This window comes from Bombina bombina, chromosome 6 (assembly GCF_027579735.1).
Source record: "Bombina bombina isolate aBomBom1 chromosome 6, aBomBom1.pri, whole genome shotgun sequence".
Taxonomy (NCBI): domain Eukaryota; kingdom Metazoa; phylum Chordata; class Amphibia; order Anura; family Bombinatoridae; genus Bombina; species Bombina bombina.
This window is the reverse complement of record NC_069504.1, coordinates 856,938,139-856,947,698: the sequence shown is the minus strand read 5'-3', so window position 1 is coordinate 856,947,698 and position 9,560 is coordinate 856,938,139. Positions and strand designations below refer to the sequence as shown.

Genomic DNA, 9,560 nt, shown 5'->3' with positions numbered 1-9,560 from the left:
TCGCTCTCCCCCCTCTCTCTCTCCCCCTCTCTCTCTCCCCCCTCTCTCTCTCCCCCTCTCTCTCTCCCCCTCTCTCTCCCCCCCTCTTTATCTCCCCCTCTCTCTCTCCCTCTCTCTATCTCTCCCTCTCTCTCTCCCTCTCTCTATCTATCTCCCCCTCTCTCTCTCTCCTCCCCTCTCTCTCCCCCTCTCTCTCTCTCCCTCCCCCTCTCTCTCCCCTCTCTCTCTCTCTTCCCCCCTCTCTCTCTCACCCCCTCTCTCTCTTCCCCCTCTCTCTCTCCCCCTCTCTCTCCCCCCTCTCTCTCCCCCTCTCGCTCCCTCTCTCCCCCCTCTCTCTCTCTCCCTCTCTCTCTCTCCCCCTCTCTTTCTCTCCCTCTCTCTATCTCCCCCTCTCTCTCCCTCTATCTATATCCCCCCTCTCTCTCCCCTCTCTCTCTCTCTCTCTCCCCCCCCCCCCCTCTCTCTCTCTCTCCCTCTTTCTCCCCCCTCTCTCTCTCACCCCCTCTCTCTCTTTACCCTCTCTCTCCCCTCCTCTCTCTCTCCCCCCCTCTCTCTCTCTCCCCCCTCTCTCTCTCTCCCTCTCTCTATCTCCCCCTCTCTCTCCCTCTATCTATATCCCCCCCTCTCTCTCCCCTCTCTCTCTCTCTCTCTCTCTCCCCTCTCTCTCTCTCCCCCTCTTTCTCCCCTCTCTCTCTCTCACCCCCTCTCTCTCTTCACCCTCTCTCTCCCTCCTCTCTCTCTCCCCCCCTCTCTCTCTCTCCCCTCTCTCTCTCTCTCTCTCTCTCCCCTCTCTATCTCCCCCCTCTCTCTCTCCTCCCTCTCTCTCTCCCCCATCTCTCTCTCCCCTCTCTCTCTCCCCCATCTCTCTCTCCCCTCTCTATCTCCCTCTCTCTCTATCTCCCCCCTCTCTCTCTCCTCCCCCTCTCTCCCCCCCCCCCCTTTTCTTTTGCTCTCTCTTCCCCTCTGTTTTGCTCTCTCTCTCTTTCCCCCTCTTATTTTCTCTCTCCCCCTCTATTTTGCTCTCTCTCCCCCTCTCTTGCTCTTTCCCCTCTCTTATCCTATCTTTAGCTCTTTCCCATCTCTTTTGTTCTCTCCCCCTCTTTCTATATCTCCCCCCTCTCTATCTCTCTCCCCTCTATCTCTCGTGCGCGACCGCCCCTCCCCCTTCACGCCCGGTCACGCCCCTTCATGAAATGAGGGCAGCGTATTGCAGCATGCTTTCTGCAATCCTGGACCGACAAGGTTGTGGAAGCGAACCCTGTCTGTCCAGGCTTTGTTAAATTGACCCCTATGAATCATGTGATTTCCAATTTAAAAGATCTTCATGACTCAGCTGTTAATTTAATTCAGTTGAGTAGAAACTAACTGGTACAAACTGCTAAATTTCACAAAGATAGGGTTCATTTTAAAATGAGAAAAAAGGTCAAAAAATGTTTTCTAAAGCTGTAAATCTGCGAAATGTTGTGGTTAGCAGGCAGCAGGAAGCCATACACAGAAATAATCAGAAATAATAATCACGACCAAAACCCCAGACTGACTGACTCTCTTCACAAACTCAGAGCACTGTGATAGAGAAACTTTTAAAAATCAATGACAAGTATCACCAATGGTCAATTGTGTAATGTAAGTACAAAACTAAACGCCGGCTAGAACTGCACTCCCAAAAACAGTGCTACTAATCTGGAAAGCAAAGTGTTACAAAATTACTCTATTTTAGTGAGAAAGAATGTTTAAAAAAAACATTTATATGGAGAGATCCTGCCAGATTGGTAAATTCATTTCTTCAACTATGAAGAAACATAAATGATGTTTTGGAATTTTGAACATTCATTGGGGAAAAGTTTCCATCTTCTGTATGACAGTGAATCTGAAATATGCAAATATATTGAATAAAAGTTTGTTTCTGAGTGTGGAGTGCCCAGATGGGCAGGGAGCACAATAAGTGGGTGGGACAATGGAGGAGCACAAGAAGCTGGCAGTCCCACCCCCTTCACAACAAGCGTGGGGGGAGGGGGGGAACTGCAGGCAGACAAAGGAAGTAGGCAGGGATAAGGGAGAGATAGGATAGGACAAAGGGAGGGATTAGAAAACGAGTCAGGGATATTAGGGACTTACCAAGGCAGCAGGATCAGTTCACAGCTTGTCTTCTTTCTTCACAGATCGCAGAAGTAGCTGGACTTCGTGTACCAGGCCGCAGGATCATGGAGCAAGGAAGCAGGAAGCAGGTTCCACCAAAAAGGCTGCAGGACAGTGTGCTCAACATACAGTTACCTAGAAAGAAGACAAGGGTTACAGGTGAGTTTTATTCCAAAAAAACCCAAGCAGGCCCTCCCAGGTCCCCTGTTTTTATCCCTCCTTCCTCTGAGGCTTCAAGCTCTGATGAAGGTTAGGGTCCCTATCTAAATTCAAGCAATTCCAGGTCAGCACCCCCCTTTTCCCCCTCGGTTGCTTTGGATCATAGTGAATTAACTCCCTTCCCCTCCCCTTCTTCTTCCCTCGTTTTCCCCTCCCCTGGTAAAGGCGCTGGGCATGGAGCCAGATCACAGGCCTTAATTCCGGCCTGCGGGCTGCCTAGGCCCCGGTCTGTCCTACATTCAGATTATCCGTGCCCCCCCGCCATCCCACCCAACCTCCCCCTTCCACGGCCAAGGCCCTCCCGTGCAGGTCACTTAGAATGCCTTTAGTACAGGCCCCCAGTGGGTCTCCCTCCATTGGTAAGGCGTCCTGTGCAGATGGGGTACGGTCTTCCACCCCAAAGATGGCACCCGACAATCAGTCCCCTTCTTCTTCCCAGAAACGGACCAACCAGAAGTGTACGGATATGATGACATCACTTCCGGTTGCGCGTCCCTCACATTTGGCCGGCTGTGGAACGGAGGACAACGGACGTTCCTCCATTCCCTCCCCTAGTACACGAGCAGGCTCTGGCCGGGGATTGAAGGAGAGGGAGTGCTCCTCCATTCCCTCCCCTACAAAACGAGTGCATTCTGGGAATTGCCGGGATGCAGGCCACGGCATCATGGGGGGCAATGGGAATAGGGCTATAGTAAACACCCTGGACTAGGGGGCAATTACAGTAAGGCCATCAGACAGGCCTACAGAGAGTAGTTCCGATTCAGAATCGGAAGAGGGAGAGGGGAGTCAGCAGAAATGCAACAAAATACTGAAAATGTTAAAGAAATTGAGCAGAAAAGATAAGAGGGGGCGTAGGAATGCACCAACGGCGACCGATTTTTCAAGGGAGTTTAATAATACCGGGGATTTGGGTGTAGTGTTACCTAGTGCAGGGAACGGGCTAGGCATACATTGTGAACTAGATCCATTATGGGAACATTTAAAGCAGAAGACAATCAGCAAAGCCAGGCTTGGGCGGTATATAGATGTGTTTCAGTTAACAAAGAAGGCAGTGAAGTCCAAGGAGGCAAAAGAGGACAAACTGCAAAAGAAAGAAATACCTAGAAAGGATATTTTACAGTGGGTGAAAGGATTTCTCGTTTATGCGGCATGTTTTTTTAAGGGACAGGCCGACGCAGGGGGAGAGCCTTATTAGATATCTGCATACCATTTTGGAGGTGTACACCACTTTCGGGGTCAGGCTTGGAGAGACTATGACACGGAATTTAGGAAGAAACTAGAAAAGGCTAGTGTTAAGTACTTTGGTACGAAGGAATTAGATATGTAGACGAGATTGGTTAAGCCAGACAATAGTCAGAGGTTCAAGCATGCGTATACTAGTGGCGGTTACGCAAACACTGGATATGACGAAAACATGAAAAAGATATGTTGGGGTATAATGACAAAAAATGTGACCATCAGATTTGCGGGTTTAAGCATGTTTGTAGGTACTGTAAGGGTGGTCATCCAGGGGTTGAGTGCACGAGGCACGGCAAGCGGCCCTTTCGACTCATGCAGGGGAAGGGAAATATCGCTTCCCAAGCAAACTGTTTTCAGTAGCTTTACTCCACTGCATATACCAGTAATACTGGCTATGCTAAGGGCATATCACAATAAAACAAGGGCCTCATTCCTTACACAGTCATTTAGGCACGATGTTGTTATACCAACACAAGGGGAAATTAAAATGGGGAGACAACGTAATTTAATTTCAGCTTACCAGTACCCGGTAGAGGTGAAAAGCAAAATACAAAAGGAAGTACAATTAATTTCATCAATAGGGGTAGTGCCGAAAAAAGAGGAAGGGAAATTCAGGTTAATCCACCATCTGTCGGCACCCAGGGGTACCTCGGTTAATGACGCAATAAATGACCAGATTTGTTCAGTGAAATACCAATGATTTGACCAGGCTTTGGAAATGATAAAATCAATAGGCCCGAGCGCAGAGATGGCAAAAATAGATGTAGAGTCAGCATTCAGACTACTTCCATTGCATCCTGAAAGCTATAGATTGATGGGAATCAAATTTGGGGACCAATAGTTCTATGATTGTTGCTTACCAATGGGATGTTCGCTTTCTTGTGCGTACGTTTATACATGATATGTTGGTATCAAGAACAGGCATAACGACAGTAGCCCATTACTTTTTGGTTGGGGAAAAGTTACCATCTTCTGTATGACAGTGAATCTGAAATATGCAAATACATTGAATAAAAGTTTGTTTCTATATAACGAGATTCTGATTCAACCATGACTGAGCTTTAAAGAATGTCTCTGCAGTTAGACACCACCCCAGACAGAAATGTTGTGTATTGATATTTTAAAGGGACAGAAAATACTAAAGCCTTTTGCTCACAAAAAGGCTTTTTGGTTTCTGACCAAGAGCTAGATTACAAGTGGTGCGGTATTATTTTTTTCGCAATCTCGAAAACTCCGCTATAGTTAATCTTTTTGCGCTACTTTTTGCTTGTGTTTGTATTACAAAAAACTAACTTCATTTTCCACGTGAGCGTGCATGTATTCCCCCATAGAAATCAATAGAGAAAAAAAAGTTGGAAAAAAACTAATACTCAAGATTCCAAAAACTTCATCTCATTTTCACCTTCCCCTTAGAAGTCAATGCAGAAAAAAAAAATATTGCGCAAATAACATAGCATATTCGCATTAGCAAATGTGAAATATTTACAGTAAATAGATAGTTGAAATCTTTAATAAATATGAACATTGTATAAATATGTTTTATCATGATTTTATCTGCTTAATGGAAAAGGGCTATAATATATATATATTAATGTCTTTATATGTGTATATATGGCTGTAAATAAATGATATTCTGTGTTGAAGAGATACCTATGTAGGTGCACTATATGGAGCAAATAGAATACAAATGGATAACTGTTAGGGGTAATATGAACCTGATGGCAGCCATCTTGTTCCCCGCAGCCATCTTGTGATGATTAGCATCCATTTTGTAATAATTAGAATTTATTATAGCAGTTATTATGCAGTGAGAATTATATGCATGTTATGAGTTTCTTTAGCTATTCGGCCTTGCCAATGTACCCTGGCCTAATGCCTAGAAGTAAGATAATGTAAACAAGAGGCTTTAGACACTCGGTTGTCTCTGCAGATGGTAGTTTGTTATGACTCTGTAAATATTGTTATGAGAAACTCATGTTCCAGTTTTTCCTTGTAAATTGCTCTGTATAACTGTGTAAGATGACGCGGTCCTAACGTGTCATCCCCTTAACCCTGTATGTCACTATAAGAAAGGCTTGCACTGTGCAATAAACAGAATTGGCTTTCGATCATAATGCTGCGTGGTCTGAGTCATTCTAAGGGGCCCTTATCAGGTAATCTACATATGCCTCAGGTGGTACACTAGGCCCCAGGCTTTGGCCTGCACTGACACTTACCCCCTGAAGGGGACACCTAACAGTTTTGGCGTCAGGACAGTGGGATTCGCAGGGAGTAACTATGAGTGCTTTTACCATGCTTTCTTTCTGTGAATTTGAACCTAAATTTAGTCTGGTAATAGGTGTTGATGATAATGATATAAGGTTAAAGGGGTTCCTGTGGTTGAAGCACAGGTTTGCGGAGGTTAAAGTCCTGCCGGCAGTTGTGATACCCCTCCAGACAGGTAATCAGTCCTGTGCTGGGACACGACAGGTATTGTGAGTCCTGTCGGTGATAAGCGCGCAAGTAATATATGTATGCCAGTCGACGGGAGGTTCTTTTAAGATAAGGTCCCCCGGGCAACTTGGCAGTGAAGTGAGTAAGTCTCACGTGTGTTGAAGTTTCCCATATTCATTCCCATAATAGAGTTTTGATACCCACCTGAAGCTCATGTTGATATCTGATGCTTGCTTTTGCTGCTATATAAAATTATGCTGTGCGTAGAAAATATTAAGTGGCTGTGCATGTTATTGTGGCTATTATTGTGTTGAGAATTGGGAACTGCTCATAGATAAGAATGCACAGAGAAAATTACATGTATAAGGTAAAAGAAAAGAAGAGTTAATAGTTTCTGCAAAAGACAGAAATATTTTTTTAAAAACACGGTCAGTAAGTACTGCTGTTTGATAAATAGAGAAATCTCTGTGTTAAAGAATGTAGCAGGCAAAGAAGGGGGGCCACCACTGAGCGCGCACATAGCTCAGAAAAGAAAAAAAAAAAAAAAAAAAGAAAAGAAACCTGTTACAGCAGCTTCGTTTGTAAGATTTTTTTTGTTTGCTTGCAGTAACAAAAATGAAATTGTGTATATTGAGATGCATAATGTGTGATGGTCTGTAGGTTCTCACTGTGGTATGCGTGTAACAGATTTACTTTGGACCAGGAACAGAATGTATTATTTGAAAACGATTGTTTCAAACCCTGCAAAAGTGGCCATTTTGTGGGGTTTCGAAAAAAAAGAAAAAATGCATTGTGGAAATGGTGAAAAGTTAATCTAGTGTTTTTTTATATATATATATATATGTATGTCGTACGCTAGAAAATAGATGTTTTTCTGAGAAAGGAAAAAAGGGAGTGAATCTCTGGTATGCGAGATGGAATGAATTTGTGTCTGTATCGTAATAATGTTTCCTTCTGTTTCTCTGCTGGGAAATCAGACGTTTTAAGAAGATATTTTGTAATGTTATTTTATATACCTGTATTTTAAAGTCACCAGCATGTTTTAAGTATGTGGTATTCATATGCAGTTTTAGTTTTAAGTGATAATTTTTGTTCGGCATGTAAAGATATGATATTGTTTTTGCAAGTGAAGTAACGGCTTTGAAAGTGGCTTTGAAAGTGCGATGGTGTGTGTGATTTTTTGTCACGCTCTGGTAAATATGAAATTGTTTCTGGTATGATTAATGGGTTAACGTATGTTGTATTTGTAAGGTCTGTGCACGGCGTGGGTGCACACAATGAAATATATTTATAGGCTGTAATTGAAAGTTTTTCTAAAAGGGCGTCCGTTTTTGTTGCAAGTAAATTAATCTGCAGGTCATGCTACAGTACAGAGGTGAAATTGGTGTGGTAAATCATACAAGCAGCCTAAATTATGGTTAGGATATACATATGTAATTTGCGTGATGAATGGTTAGTCCTTAAAGGGACGGTTCACTGTAACAAGGTGTTGCTATTTAATGTATTGTCCATGACTTGTTACACAAGCGGCATATTATCTTATATTTGTCTGGAAAATCAGAGCTCAGTGCGTAGACGGAGCAATAGAAAATTGTCATTTTCTTATTTAAAGAACCAGTGCAATAACCCTGTATTAGTATTTTGCTAAATATATTTTTAGAGACCTTTCTTTGTATATATTTATTTTAAATTTGCTGTTCAGATAGCAGATATTTTTTTTGCAGCATAACTTAATTCTCTCTGTAATGCAAACTGAAGTGATAAGTTGTCTACAATTTTAGTGTAGGGATCCGTGAGACTAGCGGACAGAAAAAAAAAAAAAAAAAACCAGAAAAAACAGAGGAGTGAAAATATTTAAAGGGATACAGGAAAACTGGTATAACATCTGAGAATTTAAGGGAATATTTACATAAAAGACGATGAGGTTTACTGTAAGCCTAACACTAGTATATTTCACTGTGTTAGCAGTTTCAATTAAAGATTATTTTTAGTTTGGTTAAAATGTCCCTTTAATTAGCCTGCATCCCACTGTGAGTGCGTTCTTATGCTGCTTATGCTTGTTTAGGCTATTTAATGAACGTCAGTATGCATTTTTTATTGTAAGGATCATTGGGAATAATTTAAAGGGGAAATTGTATTAGTATTCTTTTTCAGAAAGCTTATTTTTTGTTGTGTTATATACGGTTGTTATATTTGGCTGGACAACTGCAGAATGGGGAATATCAAATTATATACAACGTTAAATCCAATAATTTTGTTGTGGTTAAACTAATTAGCATTTATCAAGTTTTAGTGTGAATTTTATATTTTTAAGCAGTAAACAGTGTTTCTCCTTTAAGTAGAAATGAAACTTTCAGCTTGCCTCACTATCCTTGAGAAGAATGATAACACTGTGCATGTTTTGCTTTTCTTTAAAAAAAAAAAAAAAAAAAAAAGTTTCTCTGTTTGGAACAATTTGCACTGTACATTTAAAGCGGCAGTACTGGTGTTCTATGTTATAAAAAATGATAACTATAAATTGCTCACTACAAAGAAACAAGTATTTATATTATATTCTGCCATAGAATATAGCTTAAAAAATGATAATTTTATTTCTGTGGCTGTCAAACTGTATCTCACAGATATAACTCTTTGTTATTTAAAATAACCCCCACTGCGTTCAATAAATAAATTAGATATTATTTACTGAAGTGATTTCAGTGACACTTTAAAAATATATATAGTTATTTTGTTATTAACTAGTTTACCACTATTTTTGCAATGACTTTGATTGCTGCTTAACAGCTAAGCCGTGGTCTATAAGGTGTCTAGAATTAAACACCCCTAAAAACAAATGATGCACAGTTTATCTGATTCTACTGCATTTATATAACTAGCTAATTTATCTGTTCACAGTTTTGGTTTTATTTATATGGCTTACGTGTATTTTGTCTCTTGGTGTTGTAATGAGATTTATACAGCCTGTGATGAGGCAGTCCTCAAAGGTTTAAAAAAAATTAGCATATAAGCCTACCTATGTTTGGTTTAATCTAGGAAGGTTGGTTAAAATTAAAAGTCCTATCTGAATAATGAATTTTCATTTATCCTAGAATGTCCCTTTAACAGTGGCTACTGTGGTTATCTGATCTTTCCCAAATAAGCACAATTTTATTTGTGCAATCTGCAACTTAAGTTTCTTGGGCATCTGCTGTGATTGCTTTCTTTGTGTGATATTAAAGTTTTGTACATAGTGGATGTTTTTAATTGTTTGTCATGTTCTGAGTGTGTTGCATTTCAGCGAATGTCAGAATATGTGTTGCATTCTAAGTTAATTGTGGTTGTTTGAAATTTGTGTCAGCAGCTAATGTTTCGTTTTGTGTAAGACAAGAACGATTGGTTTTCATTGTTTGTTATGTTTTTCTCTTTTGTGGACAGCATATTGAATTGTGAAGTGTATTTCATTTTGCTTGCTATTGAGAATTGTCTCTGCATGAGTGGAGTGCATGATTTATCGTTTAGTTTCTTGTTATCTTGTGTTTGCGTGTCACATGAGA

The 9,560-nt window shown here is 41.2% G+C and overlaps 1 long non-coding RNA gene across 1 annotated transcript in view; it reads right to left on the bottom strand.

Annotated features, from left to right (window-relative positions):
* Positions 1-4,577, bottom strand: part of LOC128662322 (uncharacterized) — a 12,703-nt gene extending 8,126 nt beyond the window's left edge. Inside the window, exons 1-2 of the long non-coding RNA XR_008402749.1 lie at positions 4,455-4,577; positions 2,116-2,271 (exon numbers count right to left, since the gene is read on the bottom strand). This is a non-coding gene — a long non-coding RNA (uncharacterized LOC128662322). The remainder of the gene's footprint in view (positions 1-2,115; positions 2,272-4,454) is intronic.
* Between the last annotated feature and the right edge of the window lie 4,983 nt (positions 4,578-9,560).